Source organism: Suncus etruscus, chromosome 4 (genome assembly GCF_024139225.1).
Source record: "Suncus etruscus isolate mSunEtr1 chromosome 4, mSunEtr1.pri.cur, whole genome shotgun sequence".
In the NCBI taxonomy this organism is placed as follows: Eukaryota; Metazoa; Chordata; class Mammalia; order Eulipotyphla; family Soricidae; genus Suncus; species Suncus etruscus.
The window spans coordinates 61,583,682-61,591,316 of NC_064851.1; positions in this window are offsets into that span (position 1 = coordinate 61,583,682).

Here is a 7,635-nt window from a genome sequence, read left to right on the forward strand (position 1 = left end):
CCTAACCACTTACCATCTGTTAATTGAAAGCAAAGGTGGCAATGAGCATTTGAGGAGAGGAAGAGACTGATGCTGCACATGTCAATTTACCTTTTTACATTATCCAGGCTGGTTCAGATCAGACATCTTTGATAGGCTTTCCAAGACACAGAATTGATTTTTCAATATTTATCTTCCAAATATTTTTAAGAAGTTATAAAAACAAGTCACTTTAAAACAATTATTTCTCTATGAGTGATTTCCCTGCCCCTTATTAAAAATGTTCAGAGCTCTGTGACAGTACAAAAAGGAACCAATTAAAAGTTGAGGATCCACACTTAGAAAATCGATGGGAAGTAGGAAATTTACTTCAGGATACATTAGAAGAGAATGATCATTTCCTAAAAAATAACACATTTTCTGGCTGTGTTGCCACTAAAGTGACACGTAACATTTCACTTGTTATATTACAGGATCAAAAATAATAAATGAAAGCCCAAGGATATCTGTGACTCAAAACTTATGTGGTCCCTCACATAGGAGTGCTGATTAAACACATGATATGCTTGCACAGTGAAGTTTGATTGTGGTCTACTCTTCTTCAAACATGCAATGGTGCATGGCTATTTCAGTACTTTTCTCCAGTTTTTCATTGTGTTCTTTATGGAAACAACACAGAAAATTCCATTCAATTTTGGCATGGATCAGATGACACTCAGGTTGAGAACACTTATGTTGGTAAAGAGATAGATGTGCTGGACATGCTTCATCTACAACATACATAGTGGACATAACAGAAGCTGGGCAGGCAGTGCTAGCAGCACACTATGTGGCCACAGGGTTAAAAGGCCAAGCTGACCTCATCTTCACAGCACAGCCTGGGAAGTATGGCTTTCTGCAGTTTGCACAGCACAGGCCATTGCAACTGCAACTGTTGCTATTCTCCAAGGAATTCAGAGGCATACACATTATATTTCTAAAAAAAGATTGCATAAAAATCCAATGACAATAATTCTGTCAATGTCAAGAGACCAAATACACCAATTATGAGACATAAAGTATCATAATAGATCAGAAAATTAAATCCAATATTTTCCTGCATGCAAGAAACAAATTTGGATAGTCAGAGTAAACACAGACTCAACATGAAATTTTAGAGTAAAATCATTCATGTGAAAAAATTCGTTAAATATTGGGTGGCCATATTATTTTCAGATGACATACACTCAGTTTTAAAAAGTTTGTAAAAGAATCAGGAGCCAGATAATACTTTAAAAAATTTCTGGGGCCGGTGAGGTGGTGCTAGAGGTAAAGTGTCTGCCTTGCAAGTGCTAGCCAAGGAAGGACTGCGGTTCGATCCCCAGCATCTCATATGGTCCCCCCAAGCCAGGGGCAATTTATGAGCACTTAGCCAGAAGTAACCCCTGAGCATCAAACAGGTGTGGCCCAAAAAAACAAAAAAAAAATTGCTAATAGATTTGAAGAAAGACAATAGCAAAACAATAGCTGGAATCTTCAATACCACTTTGTCATCTCTTGATAAAACAACTAGTCTAAAATTAAACAAGGATATAATGTCTTTGAAGGACAAAAAGGAAGAGAGTGGCTTAGTATATTATATGTACATGGATATGTACAGACATATATAGATGTATGTGTGTTTTTGTCCCCAGAATCTGAATAGGCATTCTTCTTCAATACATATGGGAAATACTTCAAAATAGACCACATGTTGAGTCTGTCTCCATAAAGCCAAATTAATTTTACCATCTATCTTATAGGACCATGATGCAGACAAAATAGAAGGGAATTACAAACAGGCATAAAGAAATAACTTTTTTTTTTTTTTTGGTTTTTGGTTTTTGGGCCACACCGGCGCTGCTCAGGGGTTATTCATGGCTGTCTGCTCAGAAATAGCTCCTGGCAGGCACGGGGGACCATATGGGACACCGGGATTTGAACCAACCACCTTTGGTCCTCGATTGGCTGCTTGCAAGGCAAATGCCACTGTGCTATCTCTACGGGCCCAAGAAATAACTTTTAAAGGTGTGAACTAAGTAACTTACTACTAGAAAACCAGTTGGTCAGAGTAGAAATCAAAAGAATACTCTAAAAAATGAAAATTGAAATCACATATTATAACTTTTTTGGATGCAGTAAAAGCTGTTGTAAAAGGAATATTTATAGCTTTTCAAGCACTTGTTAGAAAGAAGGACATTTTCTACAAATTAACTTAAAGACAGTAAACAATTGCAATATGGTGAACAAAATAAACCAAAACAAGAGAAGAGAAAAAATATAAAAAATGAATAATTCCTGCAATTCTATAACCTCTCAACTTTGAGCTATGATGATCTTTCATACCTGACCAATCAAACACTACTGAGGATTTGAAATGATAAAAGGCTTCCCCCAAACAATATTTCAGGCACAGATGGATAGAAAGATCTTACACCAATACCTTGCAGGCTCTTCAAGGAAATTGAATAAACAAAAATTCAATAAAAAAAATCAATTCCAAATTGAATATAAATTTCAAATTGAAAAAACATTTCAATGAAACTAACATCATTTCAATATCAAAAAGGATTAAAAGAAAGTTAAAAGATGAACAGAATTGAAGGTAAATATTCTTGAACAACACAGATGCAAAGATCTTCAACAAAATGCTAAGATATAGAATTCAGCAATTCATCAAGAATGACATATACCATCACCAAGGAAGATTCAATCCAGAGATGCAAGAATGGTTTAGCATATACAAGTTAAACAATATAATACACCACATCAATAAAATAATAAAAATGAAAATCATATAATGATAGCACGAGATGTAGAAAAAGTACTTGACAAAGTCCAGTAGACATTCATGGTAAAATCTGTCAACAAAATGGAAATTGAAGGACCTATTATCAATATCATCACAGCCATTTACCAAAAGTCTATGACAAGCATACTCAATGGGGAAAGACTAAATGCTTTTCCTTTATAACTTATACAGAAAGGTTTCTTACTTTCACCACTTTTATTCAATATATTACTGGAAACATTTTCAATAGCAATTAGGCAATAAAAAGATAGTAAGAGAATTCAGATAGGAAATAAGGAAGTCAAGCTTTCAATATTTATAGATAACAATACTATTTTAGGAAAATTTAAAGGTTCAACAAAATAGCTTTTGTAATGTGGCAGGTTATAATTTAATATGCAAAAGTCTTTGGCTTTTCTATATAAATAGTAATAAAAGAGTAGAAATATAGATTAATGATAGTAGAATTATAGATTAATTCATTCACAATTCTCCTCAGAAAATAAAGCACTTTGGAATCAATTTAACTTAAGTGTTGATAAACCTATACAGAGTAAACTACAAAACAGTGCTTCAAAATATAGAAGAGGACACAAGAAAATAAAGAAATAGACCCCATTTATTAATTGGAAGTATTAATATCATTATAATAACAATAATTTTCAAAACCTTGTACAGATATAATTCAATCCCTATAAAAATATCCATGACAATTTCAAGGAAATAGATGAAGTACTGCTTAAATTCATTTGGAACTATAAACTTCCATGAATTGTTAAATCAATACTTGAGCAAAAGAGATGGGAGGCATCACATTCTCAAATTCAAATTGCGCTATAAGGCAATAGAACAGCATGTCATTGGAATAAAGACAGAAGTTCCGATCTAAGGAATGGACTTGAATATGTTGAGACTGATTTCAGATATATGATCAAATAATATTTTGTTTGTTTTGTGGGGTTTTTTGATACCACTTCTGGCAAAACTCGGGGCTTATTCTGGTATGCACTCAGAAGTCACTCCTGAATAAATGGGGACCACATGGGATGCCTGGGATTGAACAAGTCTTGGCAGTTTGCAAGACAAATGCCTTACCTGCTGTGCCATCACTTCAGCTGCTCATCAATTAATCTTAGATAAAGGTGAAAGAAATATGGAGTGAAGCAAAGAAAGTTTGTTCAACAAGTGGTGTGGGGAAACTATAAGCCTCATAAAAAAGTTAGACTTCTCTTTAATGCAATGCACAAAAGTCAAATCAAAATGGTTTAAAGTTCTTGATATCAGACCTGAAAGCATAAGGTACATAGACATAAATGTAGGAGAAATTCTTCTAGACATTGACACTAAATGCACCTTCTAGATGAAGTACCACAGACCAAGTAAATGGGATGAAAGATAAACAAATGGGACTACATTAAACTGCGAAGTTTCTGCACCACAAAGAAAATCTTGACTAAGATACAAATCTGACCCATTGATTGATAGAAACTATTCATCTAATATTAATTTGAGAAGAAGTTAATAGCTAATATATTTAAGGCACAAGTAAAAGTTAGCTTTTATTCACTTTTAAAAAGTTAGCTTTTACTAATTTTTAAAAAATTAGTTTTTCAATAAATGTATTTATAAGTAAATAATGTTTAACCACATCCAAACATAGGGAGAATAAACATTTTCTCAAGGAAGAAATAAAATGATCAATAAAGCAAGCACATTTTTAAAAAATGCTCTTATATATTAATCAGCAGGGATATGCAAAACAAAACAGTAATTCAATGTTATCTCACACAAGAGCCTGACATACATCACACACAAAAGATCAATAAATAAAAGAGAAAGAGCCAAGAGATAGCATGGAAGTAATGCATTTGCCTTGCATGCAAAAGGATGGTGGTTCGAATCCCGGCATTCCATATGGTCCCCTTAGCCTGCCAGGAGCAATTTCTGAGCTGAGAGCCAGGAGTAACTTCTGAGCGCTTGGGTGTGACCCAAAAACCAATAAATAAATAAATAAATAAATAAATAAATAAATAAATAAATAAATAAATAAATGATAAAGAGAAAGCAGTGCTGGAAGGATTGCAGAGAAAAAGGCACTAACATGCAATACTGGTGGGATTGTCCACCACTCCAACCTTTTTATAAAAAACATGGATATTGCTCAAGAAACTACAAATCAAGTTTCCATATGATCCAGCAATACCACTCCTCGGATAACCAAAACCCAGTACCAAAAAGCTCTGTACTCCTGTTCATTTCAGCGCTATTCACAATATACATAATCTGGAAACAATCTAGATGCCCAAGAATAGTTGAGTGGATAAAGAAAATGTGGTACATCTACAAAAACTATTAAGAGAAAAGTAAGTCATAAAATTATTTTATATATGAATGGGTATTTTGAGTATTATGCTGAGCAAGAGAGTCATAGAAGTATATATATGTAGAATATTCTCTCTCATTTGTGGAATATCATAAAAGATAGTATGACAATAACTAGGTACTATTAGAGACAAAGGTCAGGAAAACCAATCTTTCATAGACAACTTACCACAAATATCAGGGAGTACAGTTAAGGCAGAGAAGGATTCACTATGAAAATGCTAGTTGAGAATGGTCACTCTGAACTGGGTGTTGAAAGGAGGTAAAGTGATATGCATAATATAAGCTCAGTAATAATAATGCAAACCAGTATTGAAAAGAAAAAAACAGAAAAACATATATATAGATATAGATATATCTACCTATATATACATATAGATATATGTGTGTGTGTATATATATATATATATATATATATATAGAGAGAGAGAGAGAGAGAGAGAGAGAGAGAGAGAGAGAAGAAAATGACATAGGCAGATAAAGGAAAGGGGATGTTTCAAGGGGAACTTTGGACATGGTGGCAGTAAATTTGTCCTGGTGAAGGGTGTTGTACATCATATTGTGCAATATGTACAACAAGACTCAATTATAAAAAAAATCTTTAACTGAAATAAAAACCAATTGTATTAGAACAAATTATAAATTTGAAGTTTACATAAAGTATTTTAAAAAAAACAAAAATAAAACTAAATGGAAAAAGAAAAATAACTGAGTAATGTTATTCCTAACCTCTTTGTATCCTTTTTTATATATACTTTTGACTCTTCATGCTAAATATCTTTAGAAATTTTTTCACACAGTTTTTTAAACCATTTGATTTATTGTGAAATTATTCACCCAGAGACGGCTTCATGTGTCATAAAAAACTAATATGGTTTTAATGCCATTATATATTATCTAGTAAAAGTAATGTATAACAATTTAGGAGTGATAATAATCATTGAGTCACTGAAATATTAACTATATTAACTTGACCTCAAAACTGAACTTATATTTTACGTTAAATTTCAGAAAAAAAATTTTTTTGTGGTGGGGAGAACACTCAGAAGGCCCAGGGGTTAATTCTGGCTGGCTCTTTTCTCAGAAATTGGTCCTGGCAGACTCCAGTGACCATAATGGATGCGGGGGATTTAAACTTGGTCCATCCTAGGTTGGCAGCATGCAAGGCAAAAGCCCTACAGTTGTACTATTTCTTCTTCAAGGAAAAAAATTTGATCATAAAACTTACGTATCAGTAAGAAATTCATTTGTAAACATATATATTACTCCTAAATATCTCCATTATTTTTACTTCTAAAATTAGTAAGTAAGATGGGTTTTGTATTTTTTGGGGGGTGTCACACTCAGCAGTAATCAGGGATTATTCCTGGCTCTACACTCAAAAATCACTCCTGGCTCTGGGGACCATATGGGGTGCCGGGGATCCCCCATCAGTATTGGGTCAGCTGTATACAAGGTAAATACCCTACCACTATGCTATCACTCAGACCCCAATATGGTGTTTTTACATTAAATTTATATAGTATTTCTTTATAATTTAACTGTTTATTTTTGTTTATTTTAAGTACTGCTTTTTTAATAGAGGTACTGTATGTTGAGATTATAAAAGAATAGAATTATTTTCTAAAACAGTTGCCTTACTAGTACTTTCTAGAAATGCTATGTTTGGCTTAATAAACATATTGCAATCATCACAAAGGCATTTTAGACATTCTTATAAGTGTTTATACTACTTATAATGATAAAAAAGGAACACATGTTTAAAATATCAGATACGCCCTCCTTTAGAGGTGAAAAGTAACATTTTCTAGAAGAATGCAACTTGTTTACAGTGAGTTACTTTGAAAATGTCTGTATAACAATACAGTTTTCAGTCAGAATGTAGGGAAATAGAAGGCTTGAAATGAAAGCTGAATCGAAATAAAATACAGGAGACAGGAAGGGATTTTTTTTAGCTATACATTATTTATAAGACTCACAGAAATTCTACTTTTTTGCACTCTAAATTAAAATTAATACTTCAAAGAATCTTAGAAGGTTTCTAAATTTTAGTATGTTAAAAATAATGGGTTAGGAGCCGGAGAGATAGCATGGAGGTAGTGTGTTTGCCTTGCATGCAGGAGGACAGTGGTTCAAATTCCAGCATCTCATATGGTCCCCCGAGCCTACCAGGAACAATTTCTGAGCATAGAGCCAGGAATAACCCCTGAGCACTGCCAGGTTTGACCCAACCCCCCCCCCCAAATGGGTTAAATGTATACAACATATGATGCTCAAAAAACTTTTCCTTTCTTCTTCCTTTTCACAATTTCTTCAATACCTAACAAAAATATGCCAGATGACTCTTTATATCCCATTATATAAGGAATGGAATACATTGGGAAGAACTACAGAACAAGTTTGCAATCTAAATTATTGTTTTAAATAGCCACTCCTGTTTGAGAACATTTTATTTACATAGTCTA